Source organism: Geotrypetes seraphini, chromosome 5 (genome assembly GCF_902459505.1).
Source record: "Geotrypetes seraphini chromosome 5, aGeoSer1.1, whole genome shotgun sequence".
NCBI lineage: Eukaryota > Metazoa > Chordata > Amphibia > Gymnophiona > Dermophiidae > Geotrypetes > Geotrypetes seraphini.
In genome coordinates this window covers 99554352-99566783 of record NC_047088.1, presented here as the reverse complement: position 1 = coordinate 99566783, position 12432 = coordinate 99554352, and the positions used below count along the sequence as shown (strand labels likewise).

Sequence of the window (12432 nt, the reverse complement as noted above, 5' to 3'; positions counted from 1 at the left end):
GGACAGGCGGGGATGGGTGGGATTTCTGTCCCTGTGCAACTCTCTAAACCAGACTGGCATACTGGTAATGTGTTCTAAGACCTGGGTTGTGACCCTGAAGGATTGAACATGAGCATCCTAAAACACTGACAGAAAAACAGAATAAGGAGCAAAATTGGGGGTTCCCTTAGTTCCCTTTGTGTGAGAAATATCTTTGTTCACACTTCTCACCTCAGCATAATGAAGGTAACCAAGGAGAGAGGCAGACTTCTCCTCCACGAATGAAAGGGATGCATTTGGAGGACGTGAGGGTCTGATCATTCATTAGTTAACCAGCTTTTGAAAAGGCAGCCGTCCAAAAAGTGCTGTTAATAGTGATGATCTAATGCATATTATCTGCAGCAGCTGTGGGGTGGAGGAGATTTTTTGTGAACTGAAAACAGAAGTGAGATGGAATCTCCCCGTCAAACCTTGGCCAAAGACTATAGCAGGAAATCTCATAGCACAGATAGCCGCTCTGTATCCTCCTCTAGCCTTGAAAACTTTTGCCATCTGTGCAGCCACAAAGTTGAGAAACAGAGGGGGGAAGAGAGCGAGAGCCGTCTGTAGCAGAAAGACTCGAGAAAGGGAATAAATGTTATTTTCGACTGGAAACAGCAGGGTAGCCACCTGTGCACAGGTACTAGAGACCCAGATAATACACGGAGAACCTTATCCTGAATGAGATAGTAGCCCTTTCGGTTACTGCGGGACCTGGAGTGTGAATAGGCACTGAAGCTGCATTAAGGACCTTCAGATACTGGCAACAAAGGTGAAAGTCAGCACAGCCTGTCTCTCCTGCACTCCCCCTCCTGCAGCTTTATCTCATTTATTGCCACTGCTTTTTCCCTGCCTACCCTTGCTGTCATGAGCATTTACTATTATTTCCTTATTGCTCTGTATTTTTCTTGCATGTCTTTCTCTGCTCAGCAGTTAAAGTACAGGAATTGCTCAAGCATTTATTGTATGCAGGGATGCAAGTGACCCAGTTCTACAAGAGAATTTTATGTGCTAATCCTGAGTTTCTGACAACCTCATCTTGATCCATATGCCAGAGCTGCTTTTACCTATGGGTACCAGGTGTAGCTGCCCCGGGCCCTGCCTAACAGGGGATTAAAAGCACAACTTTCTCATTGTCTGCACTCAATGGCTACCAGTCCTGACTCTGAAGAAGTGAAGTGAGGGGGCTGGGCTGAAATTCTTGTCTTTATTCTTAAGCCTGGAACGCGTTGCCAGAGGTTGTGGTAAAGGCGGATGGCGTAGCTGGTTTTAAGAAAAGTTTAGACAAATTCCTGGAGGAAAAGTCCATAGTCTGTTATTAAGACATGGGGGAAGCCTCTGCTTGCCCTGGATCAGTAGCATGGAATGTTGCTACTCTTTGGGTTTTGGCCAGGTACTAGTGACCTGGATTGACCACCATGAGAAAGGGCTACTGGGCTTGATGGACCATTGGTCTGACCCAGTAAGGTTATTCTTATGTTCTTATGTTGATGATGATGATGATGCCATGGATGAAGTAGCAAGGGCAATCGGGCAGCATTGCCCTGACCATGCATGGCATTGCCTCTCCCCATGCTTCCTGTTCAGAAGTGGGCCATAGGGATAGGCAGTGCAGCACAAGTGCACATAGTGAGAGACCTCAGAGCCACCTCTGGATAGGAAGTGCCAAGATTAAGGGAAGAGGTGGGCAGCACTGCTGCAACAACCAAGGATAGGTATTGCTGCACGTGGTCCTAGACTTCATGTCTGACCTTCTGTTCCTGAACATCAGCCAAGGAAAGGGATGGAACAAAAAAGTATAAGGATGGAGGAAAAGAAGGCAGAGGCAGAAGAGAGACAAGACAGGAAAGATGGTGGAGCCAAGAGGAAGAATTAGAGAGATGGGAAAGACATGACAGTACAAACAAGGGAAGGTGGAGGGACGCATCTAATGAACATGAGAGGGGCAGGTGGCTGTTTATGTCTGAGACCTACACAGGGATGTGTGTTAGCAAGAAGAGGGAAATGAGGGGGATGTGAAGAAGAGAAAGGCATGTGTGAGAGAAAGAGGACAGAAGGGGAGCCTGGTAAATTACTATAAAGTAGCAAATGTAGAAAGATGAAAATGAATAAGAAAAGACTACAAAAAGTGAAAATATGAACTATAAATTAAAACACAAAGAAAACATGAAAGAACTTGGAGTCAGAAAAAAGGAATGTTAACAAAGGATAAAGGTGAGGAAAAAAAAGCAAGACATGCAACTGTTTGAAAACATTTGTTGAAAAAAAATTATGCTGCTGTAGCTGGTCTTCCTACAGCTCAGGGGAGGGTTTCACCAGAGGTGCTGCAAGAGATTTGTAGTTTGGTTTTGGGTTTTCTTGTGGCTCTATTGGGAAATCCTACATGGAATTCTTTCACAGTTCACAGAACAGCAAATAATGGAGAGGGGGGGGGGGGGGGGGGGGAAGAGACTGAACTGGCACAAAAATATGAGCAAGTAGGCCCAAAATATAGGGACTCCCATGGCATTTGATATAAACATACCAAAATAGGAATAGGTAATTTCCACAAAACATAAGCATCTATAGTAAAAATGATAGAAAAATAAAAAGCAGTTATTTAGAATAGAAAAGATAGGTTCTGCTTGGCTTGGATCCTTCAGTGTGCTAGGAATTGCCTCCTCTTCTTTCTGTGGTGGTACTGTCCACAAAATACTCTGTCTCCAGTGGTCAAAATACTCTCTTGAATTAATGCAGCAAATCCTGCAAAATACCTTCCCTGGCAACTGCAGTCACCAGATCTAGGGGAGGTCCCTCCTCCGAGTACTGATGTCTATCTATAATGGTTCCTTCTTCTCCAAAAGTCCCTCTCTGCTTTTCAGTGGACTCCAGTAGAGGAGACCCCTTTTCCTCTTGCTGAAAAAGACCACATACTACCTCTTTTGTTCCACCAGTGGAAGGAGATCTCATTCATATGTGCTCCTAATCTTCTCTTGGATTCCAAACTCCTCTATTCCTCTCCTTTCAGGGGTTTCTATGCTTCCCCCATCCTCATAAAAAGGAACTTGTAGGGCTGGGGAACTGACAAAAAAGCACAATCCCCTATTTCATCACATCCTGTCCTGGAGCAAAGTCCCAGAATATTTCTCCGTTTAGTAAAATGGAAGGTAGTTCTATAGCTTGGCACCTCCATTTAGGCATCCCAAGGGTGGGCAGAAGGACCATATTTTTTAACAGAACTTGGACACCTAGGTTCCATTATAAAATACTAATGCAACCTGGTTTTCAAATTTGAATGCATTTGCTATAAGGCGTTGCATGGCCTTACTGCAAGTTATCGTATTTGCTAATCCAAGACGCTCTGTGCGTGTTTTTGCACTGTTCACATTCCCGCCTGTTAAGGGTTACACACATAAAAGATATTTTCAGAGGCTGCTTTCATACCAAGTTGCAACTGGGGACAAAGAGATCAGTCTTCCGATTCTTGACTGTTCTTATTTACATTTTAGGAAATCTTTGCAGACTTATTTATTTGTCAAATTTTTTTAATATATATCGCCTATGCTTCGCTGTGGTTGTTCAGTTTAATTTTGTTGTAAACTGCATAGATCTGTGAGGTATTGTGGTATATAAATACATTTGTTATGTTATATTATGTTATGTATCAGGGAGCCTAACATCTCATTGCCTGCAATTACACTAGCCACAGAGCTGACTTGTGCCAGAGCCTAAATGTGGAAGCTACCCACTTAACTTACAGGTCCACAGGACCACAGGTCCATCATGCCCAGCGGACTGCTGGGCATGATGGACCTGTGGTCTGACTCAGCAGAGGCAATTCTTATGTTCTTATATTCACTCTATAAGTAATACACCTAATTGGAAGTCCCTACCCATGCCCTGCCCAAGCTTCACCCTCGTCTATGCCCACCTTGTAAATATGTAGGTTCAGCATGTATTCGCAGAATAGCACTTAGGTACTATGCTAGTACCAAAGCAACTAGCCAAGAAGCATCTAGCAGGGAGGAAATACTCCGCAGACTAGCACTTGGTCGTTCTTCAATGAAGGCTCTCGACAAAGTATTCAAAGGCAAGAAGGTAACACTCCAAACAAAGATCAGACTTGTCCACGCACTCATTTTCTCAGTGGTCCGCTACAGATGCAAAAGTTGGACACTACAGAAACAAGACAGAAAGAAGATTGACTCATTTGAGCTTTGGTGCCGGAGAAAGATTTTAGGTGTGCCGTGGTCCGCAAGAAGAACTAACAAATTGATTCTGGAAGAGATCAAACCGGCTATGTCATTCGAAGCCCAAATAATGAAGTTACAACTGTCTTATTTTGGTCACACCATCAGAAGACAGAGATCACTGGAGAAGGACATCATGTTTGGAAAGATCGAAGGAACCAGGCAAAGAGGGCGACCTGCAATCAGATAGATGGACACATTGAAAACAACCATGGGGATGAAGCTGGAGGACCTTTCCAGACTAGCACAAAACGGATTCCTTTTTAAATCTGCAATTCATCAAGTTGCTACGACTCGAACACATGTCAATGGCACCTAACAACAACCATGCTAGTATGCATACATGTACATAGGTGTGCACCTATGTGAGTACATGCAAGTTGTGTTACACATCTGTAAATGTGAACACCTAGGTTAAAAAAATTGCTCTTCACAATACAATGTGAATTGGCAGAAGTACCGGGTTTAGTGCAAGAGAGTCATATTTCATATGGGATCACTCAGAAGCTTAAATTAGAAGACCATTAAGCATTTTGGACATTTATTATTTTAGTTTTATTTTGTCCTATCCAGGGTCATGAATCATAATATTGTTTTCAGTAATTAGGCAAATAGTTGAGGTTTAAAACACAAATAGAGCTGCCACTTTGCAAAATCTCCACCTAAGATGTGAGGCCTGTGGCAGTTGTCTGGTTTGCTACCCCCATGAAGCTATCACCAGGGCTTGTGAGTGCTGGATAGAAAGAGGAAGAATGTTTTGCTGCTTTGGTGCATTAAATTCCACAATTACTTGTCTGTGTGGCTGGGGAGAGGAACTATAAGGAAAAGCTGAGGCATTTTGGCCACAGACACTACTGATTTGTTGTGTATTCACCCCTAAACTCTTCTTCAGCCCCAGTACAATGGGGGATCTGTTTCTGTGTTTATAGTAATATATGTGATATGCAGTAAAATATCCTCATATCAGTGGTGGAAGAAAACAGTAAGCCAATGAGAAGAATAAAACTTTTCTTTATTCACTATACTAGCTCCAGGTTGTTAAAAACAGATGCCTGACATGGCTGTGTTTTGCTAGGGCCAGTGGCATAGTAAGGTAGAGACGGACCTCGGGTGCCAGCATTTCTCTTCTCTTCTCTTCTCCCTCCCCTCTCCCCTACCTATCTTTTCTACTCTTCACCAGCAGTGAGCAGGTATCTCCTAACTGCTGGTTGCACTGACCTCAGTACTCCCTCTGACATTACTTCCTACTTGCAGGACCTGGAAATGACATCAGAAGGAAGGCTCAGCTGGTACAAGCAGCAGGAAGGAGATCATGTTTGCTATCCGCAAAGATTTGAAGGGGCACGGGGAGGGGGGGGGGGATACCAGGGGGTAGGGAAGAGCGTATTGTTGGTGCACAGTGTGGCAATGCCGGGCACCTCCACCCTGGGTCCAAACTTCCCTCACTATGCTACTGCCTAGTGGCATGCTTCAGCTTGGTTTGGAGATATTGATTTTACCAATTGGTCAAGGTTGGATTGTAGAACCAATTGGTACTTTGTATGCATCTGAAGCAGCTCTAGGTGATACCTGGAGCAAGCATAATGAATAAAGAAAAGTTTTATTCTTCTCATTGGTTTATTGTTGTTTTCCATGTTGGATTTTGTTAGCTGACTGCCTTGTTGTTTTTGGGACCTTCATACCATGGAAAAATTTCACCGTAGAAATATACTTATTAATGCATCTCTACTATTATGTTAGGATTCTTCTGGAACTAGTAAGAGCATTAACTACATGCATTAAGTATGACTTCTTTGCTGAATCTGCAATTCACTGCCCTTCTGGAGAAGAAAAACATAAGTCACTTCTGTCTTGGGTAGTGACCAGTTTATAACCCTAATAAATTATAGGCCTCCAGATGGTCAAAGGGTTGAAGGAAAGTATCATTGAAGAGTAAACTAACCTATGTACCTGTAATAATGAATCTATTTTTATGTATTCATGTGATCCCTTTATGTTTAAGATGCCAAATTCCCAATATATGGGGCTGGCTTTTGTCCAGAATTTAGAACATACTATGTCTGCCTTTAAGACTTGTGTGTCCTCATATATTGATATATTAATAAACAATGGTTAAACTGAGCACAAGCTAGTGTCCAAAGAACTAAAGGTGAAAAAACAGTGCGACAAGGCGGTGGTTGCTGCCAGAAGGATGCTGGGCTGTATAAAGAGAGGCATAACCAGTAGAAGGAAGAAGGTGCTGATGCCCCTGTACAGGTCGTTGGTGAGGCCCCACTTGGAGTATTGTGTTCAGTTTTAGAGGCCATATCTGTCGAAGAACACAAACAGGCTTGAAGTGGTCCAGAGGAGGGCGACGAAAATGATAGGAGGTTTGCGACAAAAGACGTATGAGGAGAGACTGGAAGCCCTGAATATGTATACCTTAGAGGAAAGGAGGGACAGGGGAGATATGATTCAGACGTTCAAATACTTGAAAGGTATTAACGTAGAACAAAATATTTTCCAAAGAAAGGAAAATGGTAAAACAGAGGACATAATTTGAGGTTGAGGGGTGGAAGACTCAAGAGCAATATAAGGAAATTCTTCTTTACGGAAACGGTGGTAGATGCCTGGAATGCGCTCCCGAGAGAGGTGGTGGAGAGGAAAAAAAGTGGGATGAACACAGAGGATCTAGAATCAGAAAATAATAGTAAATATTGAAGAACTAAGACCAGTACTGGGCAGACTTGCCCAGAAATAGCTAAGGAGAAGAAGAAAAAAAACCCAAATCCCAACAAATTTTTAGATTAAATCAGGTTGGGCAGACTAGATGGACCATTTGGGTCTTAATCTGTCATCATCTACTATGTTACAGAATCGGTAGCTGTAATGGCCTTGGAGTGGAGGAAACTGGAGTCTTTTGCTGGTTTTGGGAATGGAGTGTTTTGTCAGGGGCCAAAATGCCCATTCAACAAAGTAGAACAAAATAATTTTTTTCTTGGTTTAGTTGTGGGAATTTGAATGCAAAGCATCTCTTCTGCTTTCATATTTTGCACAGTGCAAAGAGGAAATAAATGTCTATTTCTGTTTCACTGCATGCAGAGTCTGGCTTCTTTGGGGTTTGCAGTCCAGTGTTTGCATGCTTCTGTTCCTAATTTGTGGTTCCTTAAATCTGTATTTAGTGAGGGGTCTATCTGTGTTTTGCATGTGTGACTGTGGTGCAAGATTTTCCTAATGTTCTAGGCTAGATTCATAAAGCAAACCGATCGTGTACCGATCGGTTTACGACCTCTCTACTATCAAATTTCCATCCAGCCTGATTCACTTACCTCTCCTACGATTCGCTTTGAATCTGTGCATGCAAATAAGGTAAAACGCATGCAAATTGGACAGCGACCCGATTTACTACCCCAAATTTCCGATCCGACTGGGCTGGCCGATCAACTGAAGAAATGACTGCTGGGGACCAGTCGAAAACGTCTTTCCGACTGGAAGCCCTGCTCTCTGCTCTGCAATCTCTCCTGCCTGCTCGCCCCGAATGCTGCCCTGCTCTGCCCTGCTTCTTATCTTTGCTGCTCACCCTCATGCCGCCCTGCTCTGCCTCGATCTTCCCCGAATCTCTCCTGCCGCATCGCCATTCTCCTGCCCTTCACCAAATCTCTCCTGCCGCATCGCCGTTCTCCTGCCCTTCCCCAAATCTCTCCTGCCGCATCGTCATTCTCCTGCCCTTCCCCGCCCAGCGAGCCCGTGGTTTTAACCCACAGGGCTAGAAACTAAAGTTTTAAGTTAAAAAAATTTTAAGTTAAAAAAAAAAAAGTCGCGTCTCAGACGGGCATGCACAGACCATCTACAGATGGTCTGCGCATGCACGGGGATCGCTATAGAGTGATCCATGCAGGCAGATGGGGGCGTTCCTCCGATCGCCCCCATCTGCATATTTTTCGTTCCTGAATTCATCGGACCTGCCCGGATCGGGCCCGATCGGGCAGGTTAGTGAATCCAGGCTTTAGATTCTGTTGTTCTGGTAAAGTTTTTGTGAAAGCTGGGTGTGCTTACAGAATTGGATCAGCCCCATCCTTCATTTTCCAACTGTTTGTCAACTTTAAATTGGATGTTTCTCAACATATTTTACTAGAGCCTGATACAGTAAAACCATAATGATATGCAATGGATCCCCCACTGCATCGGGGCAGATATGCAACAAATCAGTGGTGCCTGTTACTGAAAAACTCAATGTCTGCTTGTAGTTCCTCTCCCCAAGCACAGAGCCAAGTAATAATGGTACTCTTCCAGTTTTTTTTGCATAATCTATATATAGTTTTAGGACAGGCATGTTGAATCCACATAGGAAAATAACTCAAGGAAACAAATCAGGAGCTAAGAAAAACATTGGGCCTTTCCCAAATACACAAAAAATGTACAAAAGTAGTACCATGAAATGAGGTACAGAGTCCATAAACATAAAGAAAAGCACAGGCAAGCAGAATCAAAGGTGCTCACTGTATTGACAGTCCTTGATCTCCACTTTCTCTGCTGTTCTCCTGCATCTCCTTGGCTCCTTTTTAAATGTACGAGTACTGGACCTTCTCTGTTCTTAAGGCAGTGCCTCCAACTGTAAGGACATTTAGGCCTCCTTTTACGAAACTATGATAGCAGTCTCTAGTGCGGGGACCCGCGCTGCTTCCGACGCTCATAGGGACTCCATGAGCGTCAGGAGCAGCGTGGGCCATTCAGCGCGGCTCCCTGCACTAGAAACAGCTATCGAAGTTTCGTGAAAGAGGGGCTTAGTATAATATTGCATTGTATACTTATATACTGCATAAGCATGGTTCACTGCGGTTTGCATAAAAAAAAGTAGGATCATTCATCATTTGCATCATTTGCAAATTCCACTTATATATAAAATAAGTATCAAATTATTTATCTAGATTTCAAAACATATTCCTCAAACATTCTGGAATTTGTAATTAACATGATTTCAGAAGGTGAGGTTTTCCCAAAGCTTTGCAGCCTGAAAGGCAGAGAGACTTAAACAATCTACCAAAAGTTTTTCTCTAGGATTGGGAAAAATAAATGGTGATCTACCTTGTAACCTATAAACCTGCCCTATTGGTAGAAAGTGAACAAGAGAGTACTAAATACTTCTCAAACTTCCTCTCTACACTCCAAACAGAACGCTACGATCCCAAGATGAAATATGCATACATACACCATCAGGACATCGCCCTCCAGCTCCAGATAGCGTGAAAATGATCTTACTCCCACTTCCCACCAAATCTCTGGAATAGCCTTCCTCCCCACATCAGATCTCTTGAAGGTCTCCTAAACTTTAGAAAAGCTATCAAAACCTATCTTTGCCTAGCCTTTCCCTCTGCCCTCTTCCACCCCACCCTTTCTATCGCATCGCCTCAGCGAAACTTTACATGGACTGTGACTAAATGATTAGACCCACAAAGTGCATATCATCTATAGTTTCAAGTTTATTAAAATTTGATAAATCGCTTATTACATACTAAGCGAGTAACATTAAAATATAAGATAGATCAAGAGTTCATTATACATCATTAAAAAGGGTTAAAAACAATCTGACAAAACAAACAGACTCAGATACATAAGGGAATGGAAAGTAAGAGAGAACAGTTACAATATTAATATTTATCATAATTATGAAGAAAAGAAAAACCAAATAAGGGAAAAACATGAGGAATAGGATTGGGATTGGTAGAAATGAATTATTTAAACATTAAATGCATCTCTAAATAAAAAAGTTTTTAAATTATTTTTGAATTTGCAGAGATCTTTAACTTCTCTTATATGTAAAGGCAAGGCGTTCCAGGTTAAAGGGGCCATTACAGAATATATGTCGTGATGTCTGGTTCCAATAATTTTCAGAGAAGGAATCATTAGCAGTCCCTGAGATGCGGATCGGAGTGAACGTGTCGTGTTGTAAGGGATGAGTAGCCGATCTATAAATTGAGGTTCGTTGGTGGATAGCGTTTTAAATACTGAAAGCAAAATTTTATAGGTTATTCGTTGGTTAATGGGAAGCCAATGTGAATCAATTAGGAAGGGAGTTACGTGATCAAATTTTTTTCCATTATGAATGATTTTAACTGCAGTATTTTGGATTATTTGTAAACGTTTCTTTTCCTTTTGAGTAATATTTAGCAATAGCGAGTTACAATAATCAAGCTTGGCGATCACAAGCGAGTGTATTAAAATATTTAAGGATTTGGGTTCTAGAAACTTCGACACAGAACGAATCATATGCAAACGATAGAAACAACATTTGACAATATTACTGATGTGATCATGGTAGGAAAGATTTTCATCGATAATAACCCCAAGTATCTTTAATGATGATACTAGGTTTATGGGTATATTGTCAATTAAAAATGGAGCCGTTAGTTTTAATCCCTGTTCAAATCTTGTCCCACGCTTGCTTGATGCCATTTTTATTTGCTGAAATAAAGTGATTAGGCTGCAACTTGTATCCCTTCTTCCGCCTCACCCCCCTACTGCTCCCGACTCTAAAATGATCCTATCCAAGAGGCTTCTAACTCATATTGCATAACTATGATTGTAAACTGTAACCCATTCTGAGGTCTTTGGGCAGGACGGGATATATAAGGACGCCTTTAACTGACCCATTTAATATCATATGACCTCGTTCTGGAATTTATCTGGACAAGGAGCACTGTTAATTAAGCGGGTAACATTCCCCAACCTTTTGTCTCCTTACCCATCCTTTTTCAATTGCATTTTTACGTCATAATTGTTTTTAATGTTCTGTTTGTTGGATTTTTTTTTTTTTCCACTTTTAATTTTTGTAAATCGCATTGGATTTGGATATTGCGATCATATCAAATATTTTAAATAAACTTGAAACTTGATATAAAACCAAGGGCTCCTTTTATCAGCCGCACTAGAGGGGTTAGCGTGCGTGACTTTTAATCACGCGCTAACCCTTGCGCTGGCTAAAAAACTACCACCTACTCAAGGCAGGCATTAGCGGCTAGCGCGGCCGGCAGTTTAACGCGCGTTATTACGTGCGTTAAACCGCTAGCGTGGCTTGATAAAAGGAGCCCCAAATAAATATAACATTTTATTTTTATCCTGCAAAACCTTGCAGATCGATGCAGGTAACAAAATTAAAAAAAAACAAACCTGTACATACACAGTGAATTACAATTATAATAATCTCATTTCATAAAAATTGGTCTAACAGCATAATACTAACAGCCCTCAGAAACAACTTACATAAATAGGTTTTCAATGATTTTCTAAAGTGCAAGTAAGAAGGAAAGGATATCAACAATGTATGAAATTTAGGTTACCAACTTGCAACCTGATAATATATCAACCTCTCCTGATATCTCTTATAAGTACAACCTGTAGCTGAAGGGAAAGCAAAAAAAGTCAAGTTATGCAAAGACCTCACAGAAGAGGAAAGCCCAAAAAAATCTACGAAATAACTCGGTAGCAGACCATGGAGCACCTTATAACAAAACCAGCCAAATTTAAAGATGGCGCAAGCCTCCACTGGGAGCCAATGTAATTTGCGAAAATAAGGTGTTACATGATCCATCTAACTCAGATTAAAAATCAAGTGTGCTGCAGTGTTTTGAATCACTTCAAGTTTCCGGAGATGCTTTTTACTACCTTCAAAATAGATTACATTACAATAATCAAGTATAGACAATAGCAAAGACTGTACCAGCAGCTGAAATGCCAGTTGTTCATAACAAGATCTAACAGAGCGCAGTTTCCAGAGAATAAAAAAGCTTTTGTGAACAACTGCATTTAAGTTAATTTCCATGGATAAAGTCCTATCTAAATTCACCATCAAAAATTTTTATTATGGACTCTTTGGGGTATTTTATGCTTTTCAAAACAAGACAATCCACCACAGACTTAGCGGGAGTAACAAAAAAGAATTTAATTTTCTGAGAATTTATCTTCAATTTGAATGCTTGCATCCATTCTTCTACAACTGATAGTACTGCAACAACAGTATGACAAAAATCCGATAAATAATGACTGGTGATAAAACAAGTGTAATATTGTCGGCATAAATATACAATTTAATTCCCATAATAGGCAATTTGGTCCCCAATGAAGGTAGATAAACCTTAAAAAGTAGGGGAGCAAGGGGTGATCCCTGTGGTACCCCACAAGGGTTACTCTAGATTTGAGAAAGGGCCCT

General features: G+C 41.5%; 1 long non-coding RNA gene across 1 annotated transcript in view; it reads left to right on the top strand.

The window, feature by feature from the left end:
- Positions 1-542: 542 nt before the first annotated feature.
- LOC117361023 overlaps positions 543-12432 on the top strand; it is a 79992-nt gene continuing 68102 nt past the window's right edge. Inside the window, exon 1 of the long non-coding RNA XR_004539575.1 lies at positions 543-790. This is a non-coding gene — a long non-coding RNA (uncharacterized LOC117361023). The remainder of the gene's footprint in view (positions 791-12432) is intronic.